Genomic DNA, 15,000 nt, shown 5'->3' on the forward strand with positions numbered 1-15,000 from the left:
TGAAAAAATGCCAAAACTTCAAACACACAAAAGAGTCAAAAACCGTTAAAAACGTCAAAAACGTCAGCCGGCAAAAAACTTAAAGTAAGTCAAAGGTCAAAACCCAGATGTGGTTTAAACAGGGAGACTCACCTGGCCCCTCCCCTCTGATCGTCTGGCTGCTGATTGGCGCTGTGCCTGGACTCTGAGTGATGTCATTCCTCCTGCGATGGAGACATTTAAAGCTCAGTAGAAGTTTGTGGCTCCGCTGAGTCACAGAGACACTGAGAGCTGATTGGCTGTTACCTGATAGGTGGTCTGAGTGGGCGTGGCCCTCTGAGAGGGAAAAAACAGTTGGGATTAATCAGGACAACATCCACGCGTAAACTAACTTCTGTTCTAAATACAAATAGGGCTATTTCATTTTGACATTTCAATATAAAATATGGGTCCAAATAAAAGCTTTCAAGAACAGAGCATTGGACCCATAGATATAAATCTGTTGCAGTGTTTCCTTTATGTTGATTTGACCGTGGCCGGCCCCCATCGGCAACATTTCTCCTTCCACGGTATCAGAAACAGGGCTGCATTCAGTAGCGAGGAGATAGCGTGGGTGCCAGGGCCCCCGTGCCAATAGGGGCCCCTCAAACGGCGCCCGATCTTGCGTCACTTGAGGAGAACGGGGCCTTGCCAAGTGACACATTATTAGCTGAAAGAAGCTAATCACTGCATATGATCTCCGTTGGCATGATCCAGCTCTTCTTATCAAACATATATATATATATATATATATATATATATATAGAAAGCCATGTCAGTTATATAGTGTGGCTCTGATTGAGCTCACATGGCCTGTTCAGCACCATCGCTGTCCTTCAGCTGTCGCTGTCCGTGGTGCTGAAAATTTTTCCTTGACTGGCAAACTGCTTTCTTTGTTCGCAATACAAACTTGTCAAAAACGTCTTTTCTTTGTGTTTTATTTGACATATAGGCTTACTTGGCTCAACGAGTAACATATTATAACATGCATTCATCAGATATTTTACCGTTTTTTTTTAAACGGTTTTAAATTTAAAATGACTTGGTAGCAGAGGGCCCCGTGATGAAGCTCCTCCCCACGTTAATGAGAGTCTACCTTACCTCCAGCTGCATTGTTAGAGTGCATGTCGGAGAACGTTTGTATTTTAGGAGCATTATTTACATGCTGAAGTAGTGACACTGCATTAAGATAATGTAATTAATAGTGGGTTTATTGTTATTAAGATAATGTAATTAATAGTGGGTTAATAGTGGGTTTATTGTTATTAAGATAATGTAATTAATAGTGGGTTAATAGTGGGTTTATTGTTAGTTGCTACAGAATGCTTAGCCTATATGTCAAGATCAAAGTTGGCCGATATAGTAACTCTTGTTGCAGCTAAGTGTCAGTTCTTTTTCATTGGAAGGAAGGGGGGGGGGGGAAGTTTGGACCTGCCCCCACTGCTAAAAAAACTCCTAAAGGAAACACTGTGTTGTTTTATATCTACGCTCGGACCTTTCTTCCTTGTATACTTTCGTGTACCGTTCCAAAAAGCACCTTTAATATTTGTCTGAACTTCTGTCACTCCAGGCCTCTTTTCTTCTAAATAACTGGACTATATGAGCTTAAGCGAGCGGTATACGTGCCGTTCCCGACCTGTCGCACGACAATGTGACATCACGGGAGCGCCGTTACTGTTTATACTCCAGGGTGGTGGTGGCGACACTAGCTGCAGTCTTCTCCTGAACAGAGGGGGCGCTAATGAGGAAAGGCTACCGACTTTGCTATTTCTATGGACTAGAAGAAGAAGAAGAAAAAGGTAAACAACGGCAGAACTGGCAGCAGCATTGGCGTCAATGCTTCGATCTGATTGGATGAGCAACTTGGTGGGATCATAGGTCAGGAACTACTCGACCACTGGAGGGCTCCACAACTACAGACCTAAATATAGGTCAGAACTACTACGGCCACTAGAGGGCTCCACCACTACAGACCTAAATATAGGTCAGAACTACTACGACCACTAGAGGGCTCCACCACTACTGACCCTAAATATAGGTCAGAACTACTACGACCACTAGAGGGCTCCACCACTACAGACCTAAATATAGGTCAGAACTACTACGGCCACTAGAGGGCTCCACAACTACAGACCTAAATATAGGTCAGAACTACTACGACCACTAGAGGGCTCCACAACTACAGACCTAAATATAGGTCAGAACTACTACGACCACTAGAGGGCTCCACAACTACAGACCTAAATATAGGTCAGAACTACTACGACCACTAGAGGGCTCCACACTACTAACCTAAATATAGGTCAGAACTACTACGACCACTAGAGGGCTCCACAACTACAGACCTAAATATAGGTCAGAACTACTACGACCCACTAGAGGGCTCCACCACTACTGACCCTAAATATAGGTCAGGACCACTCACGGCCACTAGAGGGCTCCACCACTACTGACCCTAAATATAGGTCAGGACTACTACGACCACTAGAGGGCTCCACCACTACTGACCCTAAATATAGGTCAGATCTACCTACGACCACTAGAGGGCTCCACCACTACTAACCTAAATATAGGTCAGAACTACTACGACCACGAGAGGGCTCCACCACTACAGACCTAAATATAGGTCAGGAACTACTACGCCACTAGAAGGGCTCCACCACTACTGACCCTAAATATAGGTCAGGACTACTACGACCACTAGAGGGCTCCACCACTACTGACCCTAAATATAGGTCAGAACCACTACGACCACTAAGAGGGCTCCACCACTACTGACCCTAAATATGGGTCAGGACTACTACGACCACTAGAGGGCTCCACCACTACTGACCCTAAATATAGGTCAGATCTACTACGACCACTAGAGGGCTCCACCACTACTAACCTAAATATAGGTCAGAACTACTCTCGACCACTAGAGGGCTCCACCACTACAGACCTAAATATAGGTCAGAACTACTACGACCACTAGAGGGCTCCACCACTACAGACCTAAATATTAGATTCGACTTACGACCACTAGAGGGCTCCACCACTACTAACCTAAATATAGGTCAGAACTACTACGGCCACTAGAGGGCTCCACCACTACAGACCTAAATATAGGTCAGAAATACTACGACCACTAGAGGGCTCCACCACTACTGACCTAAATATAGGTCAGGACTACCTCACGACCACTAGAGGGCTCCACCACTACTGACCTAAATATAGGTCAGAACTACTACAACCACTAGGGACTCCACCGCTACAGACCCTAAATATAGGTCAGAACTACTAACGACCACTAGAGGGCTCCACCACTACAGACCTAAATATAGGTCAGAACTACTACGACCACTAGAGGGCTCCACCGCTACAGACCTAAATATAGGTCAGGAACTACCACGCCCACTAAGGGACGCCACCACTACGGACCTAAATATAGGTCAGAACTACTACGACCACTAGAGGGCTCCACCACTACAGACCTAAATATAGGTCAGGACTACTACGACCACTAGAGGGCTCCACCACTACATACAGACCTAAATATAGGTCAGAACTACTACGACCACTAAGAGGGCTCCCACACTACAGACCTAAATATAGATCAGAACTACTACGGCCACTAGAGGGCTCCACCACTACAGACCTAAATATAGGTCAGGAACCTACTACGGCCACTAGAGGGCTCCACCACTACTAACCTAAATATAGGTCAGGACTACTACTGACCACTAGAGGGCTCCACCACTACTAACCTAAATATAGGGCAGAATGATGCTGGAACTAACGACCTATGGGGGAGTTTCTCAGGCGAGGACAGACTTTAAGGAGTGGGAGGTGTGATGTTTTCTCACCTGCAGACTCTGCTGCAGGGCTGCAGTCAGACGCTCCACCAGACGATCCCGAGCTGAACCAGAACTGTCCTGAAAGTGAAACAGAGAGCTGTGTTCAGACCATGCACCTTGAGGAGGGAGCGAGAGAGACTTCCCATCCAGGGCTGCATCTCAGGGCCCTTATTGTATATTTCCTCGACTCCTCAACTGCTCGGAGGGAGCACCGAGCAGGGGAACATCGAGGAGAGATCATCGAGAGGAGGCATCGAGGAGGGAGCATCGAGGAGAGCATCGAGGAGCTATAGGTGAGGATACAGGGAGCAGCCTTCCTAGTACAGCTGAAGGAGTTGCTAACTCCTCCCAAACAGCTGAAGGAGTGTCTAACTCCTCCCAAACAGCTGACAGAGTTTCTAACTCCTCCCAAACAGCTGACAGAGTTTCTAACTCCTCCCAAACAGCTGAAGGAGTGTCTAACTCCTCCCAAACAGCTGAAGGAGTTTCTAAGTCCTCCCAAACAGCTGACGGAGTTTCTAACTCCTCCCAAACAGCTGACGGAGTTTCTAACTCCTCCCAAACAGCTGACGGAGTTTCTAACTCCTCCCAAACAGCTGACGGAGTTTCTAAGTCCTCCCAAACAGCTGAAGTAGTGTCTAACTCCTCCCAAACAGCTGACGGAGTTTCTAAGTCCTCCCAAACAGCTTACAGAGTCATGTGATACAGAGGAAAGGAGGTCTCCTCTCTCTAAAATAGATTTCCTCGTTGCCTCTCTCCTCCGGTGATTTCCTCACGTCTCTCCCGTGCCTCCTCGTGGGAGGGACTAGGACATGAGGAAGGGAGGCAAGTGGAGGACTCGAGGAGGCAACTTAAGGGCTATGAGATGCAGCTCAGATGTCATCAGTCCTCATTAACCAATCAGATCCCACCAACCAAAGGGACTTGAGATAGGTCTCGAGGCCGAGGAGCCGTCACGATTGGTCAGAATGATGTCAAATCTGTGTGACAATGTGTGATTGTCACATGAACACACCTGGCAGTGAGACAGGTGTTATCTGGCTGTGAGACAGTTGTTACCTGGCAGTGAGACAGGTGTTACCTGGCAGTGAGACAGTTGTTACCTGGCAGTGAGACAGGTGTTACCTGGCAGTGAGACAGTTGTAACCTGGCAGTGAGACAGTTGTAACCTGGCAGTGAGACAGGTGTTACCTGGCAGTAAGACAGTTGTAACCTGGCAGTGAGACAGGTGTTACCTGGCAGTGAGACAGAGCCTTCAAAGCCTGTTTGTAGAGCTGAACAGCTTTCTGCTGCTTCCTCTGCTTCAGGTAACACTCTGCTAACGACTCACACACCTGAACCTCAGACAGGTGGTCCTCTGCAGACAGACAGGCAGAGCCACAGACAGACAAGGCAGAGAGAGACAGACAGAGGCAGAGAGACAGACAGACAGGCATACAGACACACAGACAGACAGAGAGACGGGAGGAGAGACAGACAGACAGACATAGAGACAGACAGACAGACAGGCAGACAGACAGACAAACAGACAGACAGAGAGACAGACAGACACTATTTAGCAGAGCAACCACCTCTGTGTCTGCAGCTTAGTGCAGCTCCAAATAATGAACAGTATTAACATTATTAACATTATTAAACAGTATTAACATTATTAGACAGTATTAACATTATTAGACAGTATTAACATTATTAAACTGTATTAACATTATTAAACTGTATTAACATTATTAAACTGTATTAACATTATTAACATTATTAAACAGTATTAACATTATTAAACTGTATTAACATTATTAACATTATTAAACATTAATAACATTATTAAACTGTATTAACATTATTAACATTATTAAACTGTATTAACATTATTAAACTGTATTAACATTATTAAACTGTATTAACATTATAAAACTGTATTAACATTATTGAACTGTATTAACATTATTAACATTATTAAACTGTATTAACATTATTAAACTGTATTAACATTATTAAACTGTATTAACATTATTAAACTGTATTAACATTATAAAACTGTATTAACATTATTAAACAGTATTAACATTATTGAACTGTATTAACATTATTAACATTATTTAACTGTATTAACATTATTAAACTGTATTAACATTATTAAACAGTATTAACATTATTAAACTGTATTAACATTATTTAACTGTATTAACATTATTAAACTGTATTAAAATTATTAAACATTATTAACATTATTAAACTGTATTAACATTATTAACATTATTAAACTGTATTAACTATTAAACATTATTAACATTATTAAACTGTATTAACATTATTAAACTGTATTAACATTATTAAACTGTATTAACATTATAAAACAGTATTAACATTATTTAACTGTATTAACATTATTAAACTGTATTAACATTATTAAACAGTATTAACATTATTAAACTGTATTAACATTATTAACATTATTAAACTGTATTAACATTATTAAACTGTATTAACATTATTAAACTGTATTAACATTATTAAACAGTATTAACATTATTGAACTGTATTAACATTATTAAACAGTATTAACATTATTAAACTGTATTAACATTATTAAACTGTATTAACATTATTAAACAGTATTAACATTATTGAACTGTATTAACATTAAAGTAAAGCAGTCACCGGTGTCTCTGAAGCCCTGCAGAGCCAGGATGAAGCTCTCTGCTGCCTCCTCTTCATCACCCAGCTGACTGCAGGCATACCCCAAGTTACTGAAGCACCGGCCTGGTCCCCACGGCAACCCAGGGAGCCTACAGACAGACAGACAGACAGGCAGACAGAGGCAGACAGACAGACAGACATAGACAGACAGACAGACAGATACACAGATATACACACACACACACACACAGACACACACACACACACACACAAACAAACACACACACACACACAATTAATTTGCCTTTTCACAGACTGAAACTAAAGGTGACAGAGCTTTTGAAACACGTCTTTTTCAGAGTGTTTAACAGTTTTTCTTGATTGCTTTGACCTGCTTAAAGAAACTGGGATCCACTCGGTGTTCACCACCACTGTCTCAGCAGAGCAGAAGAACACCTCTTGCAAATGTGGATTGACACATTCCCCATTGCAGAACAGTTAACACGGATGTCATTCAAGCAGTCCAAACTCCATTGTTTTAGCTATGGTAACCAAACAGAAACCATCTGTTCCTAACTATTAGAAAGTACCTACATCAGTATGAAATCACTGAAGCACATGTTTGACACTCCTTCACACAAATCTTCAATTAGCAGTCAGTGTGCAGGCCTTAAAGGTGCAGTGTCTGTGTTGTTCCCTAACCCAACCTGGATGGAAGAGGTCTAAGACACAAGAGATTGAGTATCAATAGTGGCTATTTCTTATACTCTACAGTAATAGATGTATACTTTACTGTAATAGATTTTATTTTGGTTTACATGTATTTTGTGTAATATTTACAGTATTTCAGTTTTCAGCCACAGTTTCAAAATAAGAATCAATGGAATCAATAAAATTTGCATCAAAGCATTTCTGATTCTGGATCCAATTTGACCATGAGTGCCACTGTTTCAGCCTGTGTGTTAACGGTTTTGAAAATGTGGAGTTTGAGTTGACGGCTTCGCATCAAAGCAATCAAGAACAACTGTAATGTGTTTATGTATCTGGTCTGTCTCTCCCTTTATGACTCAGTCTGTATATATGTATCTATATATCTATATCTGTTTGTGCTCTATATCTATATATCAATAACCGTTCCTGACCGTAGAGGCCCGGCGCGCGCGGTGGTATGCGCGGCGGGGAAGCGTCCGGCAGAGTTCAGGGCGGCTCCCAGGTTGTGCAGCACTCTGGCCAGCAGGGGGGGCTGCTGAGCTGCAGGGCTCAGGGCTCGCTGCAGGCACGCCACGGCCTCCTGGAAACACCGCAGCCGCCAGTAAGACACGCCCACGCACAGGTACAGCTCACCTGGACAACAGCACACAAAGTTACTCAGTCAGTCTGATCTGATGTAGTATAATAGGGGACATTCATAAGAAAACGTGTGAAAAACGACGTAGGCTTAAGGTCGGAAAACAACGATCAATGATCACCAGATTTCTCTCTTATATTGCTCCTCATAACCACTGAAAACTGCCAAAAAATCAAACCAAAAGTCCTATTATTATGGACGTTATCTGACATTAAGCATTTCTGCTTCATATTTTCAGCAGGGCGCGACTGCGCCGCTGTGGGTTGACTCTCCACGGTTCTCATGGGCTTTATATATAAGTCCTAACGTGAAAAGCTTAACGTGGTTTAATGTACCTAAACAACCATCAATCATCACAAAATTTCTCTCTCATATTGCTCCTCATACCACTGAAAACTTGTCAAGAATCGAACCCAAAGTCCAACTATTATGGACGTTATCTGACATTACATTTACAATAGGCTCTAATGAAGCAGAAACGCTTAATGTCAGATAACGTCCATAATAATTGGACTTTTTTGACAGTTTTCAGTGGTTACGAGAAGCAATACTAAGAGAGAAATTAAATTTGGTAATCATTGATCATTGTTTAGGTACATTAACGCTCCGCGTTACCTTTTCGCCATAATATAGAAGAAAACATTAACGTGAGATAACTTCTAGAATCGTTGGATTTCGGTTTGAGTTTTTGGACAGACTTAAGTGTTCATGACAAGATATGACCATGAGAAATTTGGTGATGATTGATTGGTACATTAAACCACGTTAAGCTTTTCCACGTTAAGCGTTTTAGTTATAACACAAAGAAGCAAATCTAAGGGACTATGAGAGTCCTGTCTCCTCTCAGGTTGTAAATATTAAATCGGTTATACACTGTTAGAAGAATCAGAATCAGAGCAGAACAGGTTTTATCGCCACAATAACAACACGTGTGTGGAAGGTGCATTCATAAACAGACATATGAAACATTAATTATGTCTGTTAGCGAGCCACTGATGCTACTTTTCTTCTCAAGGAGACCTGTAACTGAAACAGACTGAAACTACGCTGATTCAGATTTAGATTCATGACCTCTTATTGGTTAAAGGCATACTACACATCTTTTCCAGCTTGGGTCCCCCTACAGGCAGTCATTGGAACTACAGCTCGCCGGAGCCAAGCTGGAAAAGTTGCATAGTATGCCTTTAACGAGGGTCGGCTGTCCACGCTTGTTGACCAATCAGCAGCTAACAGAGACAGCTGCAGACGTGCACCCGTCACACAGCCACAATGTCCCAGAAGCATGCAGACATTTTCCCAGAATGCACCGCTGTCCCGCCTGCACGATTTTTTTTAACTGTACATTTTTTTAACTGTAGCTATACACAAAAATGTGTGTTTTTAATTACAGGACAAAGTCCGGGTAATGATCTGTATGTCTGCGCTGTGAGACATGACTCAGCAGAAAGAGTCAGGACAGCTAAGCATTATGCTGAAGTTAGGAGAGTTTATAGACATGACTCAGCAGAAAGAGTCAGGACAGCTCAGCGTTATCCTGAAGTTGGGAGAGTTTATAGACATGACTCAGCAGAAAGAGTCAGGACAGCTCAGCGTTATCCTGAAGTTAGGAGAGTTTATAGACATGACTCAGCAGAAAGAGTCAGGACAGCTCAGCGTTATCCTGAAGTTGGGAGAGTTTATAGACATGACTCAGCAGAAAGAGTCAGGACAGCTCAGCGTTATCCTGAAGTTGGGAGAGTTTATAGACATGACTCAGCAGAAAGAGTCAGGACAGCTCAGCGTTATCCTGAAGTTAGGAGAGTTTATAGACATGACTCAGCAGAAAGAGTCAGGACAGCTCAGCGTTATCCTGAAGTCGAGAGAGTTTATAGACATGACTCAGCAGAAAGAGTCAGGACAGCTCAGCGTTATCCTGAAGTTAGGAGAGTTTATAGACATGACTCAGCAGAAAGAGTCAGGACAGCTCAGCGTTATCCTGAAGTTAGGAGAGTTTATAGACATGACTCAGCAGAAAGAGTCTCATCTGTACTGTATATAGAAGGAGATTACCCAGAATCCTCCGGTCGGGTGATGCTGTCTGTCAAACTCAGACACTCTGTCAGCACGCTGATGATGTCATCCGCGGCTGAACTGATCTGATTGGATCATGTGACTTGCGCCTCTTTGAGGGCAGCGGCTGCAGAGATCCGTACGGCCCCACTCTGTAACTCTTGCAGCCCGAAGCAGACTCTGGGCAGCAAGAACCCAATCCCACACACACACACACACACAGACACACACACACACACACACACACACACACACACACACACACAGACACACACACACACACACACACACACACACACACACACACACACACAGACACACACACACACACACACACACACACACACACAGACACACACACAGACACACACACACACACACACACACACACACAGACACACACACACACACAGACACACACAGACACACACAGACACACACAGACACACACACACACACACAGACACACACACACACAGACACACACACAGACACACACATACACACACACACACAGACACACACACACACACAGACACACACAGACACACACACACACACACACACACACACACACACACACACAGACACACACAACACACACACACACACAGACACACACACACACAGACACACACAGACACACACACACACAGACACACACAGACACACAGCACACACACCGCACACAGCGCGGCACACACGCTAACTGCAGCACGAACCCGCCTACACACACAGACACACACAGACACACACACACACACACACACACACAGACACACACACACACACAACACACACGAGCCCACACACACACACACACACACACACACACACACACACACAGTTTTATTAAATACACGTCTTACTGTTACCTCAGTAAATCTGTGCGATGCGCTGGACCTAAGGGATAAAAACGACTTCAGGACAGAGTGAAAGTGTTGATGGAGCTCTCTGATTGGTTTTAAAAAGTGTGCAGGGAGACTGCACTGTGACCTGATGGAGCTCTCTGATTGGTTTAAAGTGAGAGTTTTAAGAAGCGCACCACAGCCACCTTGTTCTGATTGGCTGTAGACATACAGGAGAGACAGATGTAAACACTCATTCATCACCACTGTTCATCACTGTCACATGAACTATCCTGTTGTTGTAATGATTGGATGTGATGGTTGATGGCTGTATCACAAACTGTCTGTCTGTCTGTCTGTCTGTCTGTCTGTCTGACCCTGACTCTTGTCCGTGCTGTAGCAGCGGCTCATCTCCATGCAGGCGTCTCCCTCGCTGCGTCCGTCTCCCTGAGACCTGTACAGCTGAGCGGCCTGCAGGAAGTAGGCCGCGGCCTCTCGTCTCTGCCCCAGTGCATTGTGGGCCAGAGCCAGGTTGAACTGCAGGTCCGGGAGCCGGTCAGCCTTCGGGCCGGGCTGAGCCTGACGCAGGAAGTCCAAACCTTTCTCCGGCTGCTCCGCCTCCACGTAGGCGGCGCCGAGGTTAAAGGAGCAGGCTCCGACAACTCGGGAGTCCTGCAGCTGGGGGGGAGCAGAGCATCATGGGAGATTAACTAGTGTAATGGCAACATTTTATTTTAACATGACTGTTTAATATTCTACAAGATTTTCTTATATTCTTTTACATTTGTGTAGACTCAGAGACTCCTGTGAAACAGCTGAAATCGTAAAGCTTGGAGTCCAGTTGAAGTTATCGTTAAAGGACCTGTTTTAGTTTTAGCAGATAGGGGTTGAAAAGAAGCCATAACACTGTGAACTGTGTCTCTTAAGATGGATCCATTCTGTTCCCTGGCATCTGAGATAAACAAGTGTTGAGACTAAAGTTAGGTCCAGGAGCAGAAGGGAAGGTTGTTAAATGATTTGACTGTTGATGGTGTTTTTTTCAACTGTTTGTCTACTAAAGATATCCTGAAGAGGGGTGGCCTTTAACTGAGTTTCTACTATAAAGATATGTTGAACTTTACGTTAAGTTAGAAGACTCTTTCAGTTGTGCTTTGGTACCTGTGGAATTGTGTTCCTGCATTTGCAAATGTAAATAGACCAAACTTTGGTTTATTTCTCAAATAGTCTTTATTAGTTTCATCTTATGTTTTTGACACGCACCCGGCTGCTAACAAGAAAAACTTCCACTACACTAGTCTCATCCAGGGGTTGCTGCATGGAAGCCAAAACATCTGGATCGCCCCCTGGTGGCTTCACTTTTTACAGCGGGAGGAAGTGGGTCTTTATTTTCAGTCTACGAGCTCACCAGACTCCATGTAAATAATCAGGACTTTTAGCGTGTATAGAGCCAGCATATTTCACCTGTGTTGTGCTGCTGTCTCACCTGTGTTGTGTTGCTGTCTCACCTGTGTTCTGTCTCACCTGTGTTGTGTTGCTGTCTCACCTGTGTTGTGTTGCTGTCTCACCTGTGTTGTGTTGCTGTCTCCACCTGTGTTGTGTTGCTGTCTCACCTGTGTTGCTTGTCTCACCTGTCAGGTTGTGTTGTCTTCTCACCCTGTGTTCTGTCTCTCACCTGTGTTGTGCTGTTTTTGCTGTCTCAACTGTGTTGCTTGTCTCACCTTGTGTTGTGTTGCTGTCTCACCTGTGTTGTGTTGCTGTCTCACCTGTGTTGCTGTCTCACCTGTGTTGTGCTGCTGTCTCACCTGTGTTGTGTTGTGTGTTGCTGTCTCACCTGTGTTGTGTTGCTGTCTCACCTGTGCTGTGTTGCTGTCTCACCTGTGCTGTGTTGCTGTCTCATCTGTGTTGTGTTGCTGTCTCACCTGTGTTGCTGTCTCACCTGTGTTGTGCTGCTGTCTCACCTGTGTTGTGTTGCTGTCTCACCTGTGTTGTGTTGCTGTCTCACCTGTGTTGGCTGTCGTTGTGTTGTGCTGTCTCACCTGTGTTGTGTTGCTGTCTCACCTGTGTTGTGTTGCTGTCTCACCTGTGCTGTGTTGCTGTCTCACCTGTGTTGTGTTGCTGTCTCACCTGTGTTGTGTTGCTGTCTCACCTGTGTTGTGTTGCTGTCTCACCTGTGCTGGGGGGTTATGATGTGTTTGTGTTTTTGTGTTTTGTGGTTGTGTTTTGTGTGTTGTGTTGTTGTTTTATGTGTGTTTTTTTTTTTTTTTGGTGTGTTTTTTTTTTTTTTTTTGTGTGTTTTTTTTTTTTTTTTGTGTTGTGTTGCTGTTTTTTTGTGTGGTGTTGTTTTTTTATGTGTGTTGTGTTGTTGTTTTATCTGTGCGCAGCCTTCAGAGCGTGTTGAAGCAGCTCAGAGCGTGTTCAGAGCGGCCGGCCCTGCAGAGCTCTGTGTCCCGCAGAGCGTTAACTCCTCGATGTCCTTCATCCTCTTCTTCCTCTTCTTCTTCAGCTTCACCTCATCCTCACCTGGAGCAGTCGCCATGACGACCTGCAGGATGACTCACCTGGACACAGTCTGAAGACACACAGAGACACGAGAACACCTGATGAGTCTGAACCAAGCATTAAGTTTGGTTAGAGTGGAGCTGAGAGCTTTCAGTTATGATCTCATTAATGTTTAATATGTGTGTGTATGGATGCACCAATAGCACCAAGGTAAGTCCCACGAAGGAGTAAGTTACTGGGGCAATAAGCCCTCTGATTCTGATGCTAAAGCTAAGCTAACAGCTCCCTCTGCTGGACGAGTCAGCTCATCACCTGGACTTTAAAAATAAGAGATAGCCTACTATAATGAGTGATTATCTTCATGGTGGATTCATGTGTAGGTTATTCCCTGAATGAATGGATGAGTAGTTCTGTCTCTAAAATGTGGATCAGTGCTTCCCAAATAGCCCAAGATGACGTCCTCACATGTCTTGTTCTGTCCACAACTCAAAGATCTTGAGTTTCCTGTCCCACAGGAGAGAAGACACTAACAAGGTCACCCTAAAACTATCTCTAGTTTACCCATGCCAGTTAAGATGTAACTGGGGGGTGAAAGTCAGGGAGTACAGGGAGGAGGAGGTGAGATGGCTCCAAGATGTCTCTTGTATTTCTCTGATTGTCTTCATGTGTATCAGATTGCCTGTAAGAACTGTAGCGTCATAATAATCCAAGTGCGTGTGTGCTGTCACTCTGAAGGTGCATATAAGCCTGGTGTTCTGTTCACTCATTAGAGAAACTGACTCCACACTGGGCTGCGGCCTTTTGTGAAATCATGTTGCTCCTATTTGCAAATATATCTTTAATAAAATACAAAAACCCAACTTGGTTTTAGTCTCAGACTGTCTTCCAAACTTCCACTACAGTGTGTGTGTGTCTGTGTGTGTGTGTCTGTGTGTGTCTGTCTCTGTGTTAGTGTGTGTGTCTGTGTGTGTGTGTGTCTGTGTGTGGTTACTTTAAGTTGATTTATGCAGTAACAGAGTATTTCTACACTGTGGTATTTAGTAGGCTACTTTTACTGCTTCCTCCTACGTCTCCCTTCCACTCACACACTATTATTATTAGCATTAGCATTAGCTAACTCATTGAAAGCCTGCCTTTAGAGTGAGTTAGCAGAGTTAGCAGTTATCAGTTAGCAGAGTTAGCAGAGTTAGCAGCCCTTACTGTTACCAGGTGAAGAAGATGTAGTTCCTCCATATTGAGCCGTAAGATGTTTTCCTCTCCTGCTGAATACATGATGGATGGCTGTCACTGGAGTTGACTCCGTTGCCATGGCAACACTAAAACAAATAAGAAGTGAAGAAGAGAATAAAGTAAATAAATGATGTGACGGACAGAGAGCGTGACATGTGAAGCAAGTAGTTGCTTTTAAACAACTAGTTAGTTTACTTTAGTTTAGTTAAGGTAGGTGTTTATGGTTTAACGATAGGAAAATACAAAGACCACAATGCAACGCGACAACGTTCCAGCCAACGGGAGGAGCGGCTGGTCGTTCGACCAATCAGAGAGCGGCGGGAGCTTTCAAACTTCTGACCGGAAGCATCTCGGAGCAGCAGCGGACAGTTTGAAAGCGACCGAGCCGAGTTTGAGACGTTTTCACGGTGTTTCCGTTAAACCGGAGAGATTCTCCTCAGAGACCGAGTCACCGAGGACAGAAAGAAGCGGACAGCTTTCCCGCCGCTGGAGGACGAAGACACGAAGATAACGGACCAACATGGCGGATTGCTCC

At 44.0% G+C, this 15,000-nt stretch overlaps 1 long non-coding RNA gene and 1 pseudogene across 1 annotated transcript in view; one reads left to right on the top strand and one right to left on the bottom strand.

The window, feature by feature from the left end:
- Window positions 1-14,519, bottom strand: part of LOC120562357 — a 17,560-nt pseudogene extending 3,041 nt beyond the window's left edge.
- A 278-nt stretch (window positions 14,520-14,797) lies between these two features.
- Window positions 14,798-15,000, top strand: part of LOC120562365 — a 4,178-nt gene continuing 3,975 nt past the window's right edge. Inside the window, exon 1 of the long non-coding RNA XR_005639755.1 lies at window positions 14,798-15,000. This exon is cut by the window's right edge and continues 7 nt beyond it. This is a non-coding gene — a long non-coding RNA (uncharacterized LOC120562365).

The sequence above is a fragment of the Perca fluviatilis genome, chromosome 7 (assembly GCF_010015445.1).
Source record: "Perca fluviatilis chromosome 7, GENO_Pfluv_1.0, whole genome shotgun sequence".
NCBI lineage: Eukaryota > Metazoa > Chordata > Actinopteri > Perciformes > Percidae > Perca > Perca fluviatilis.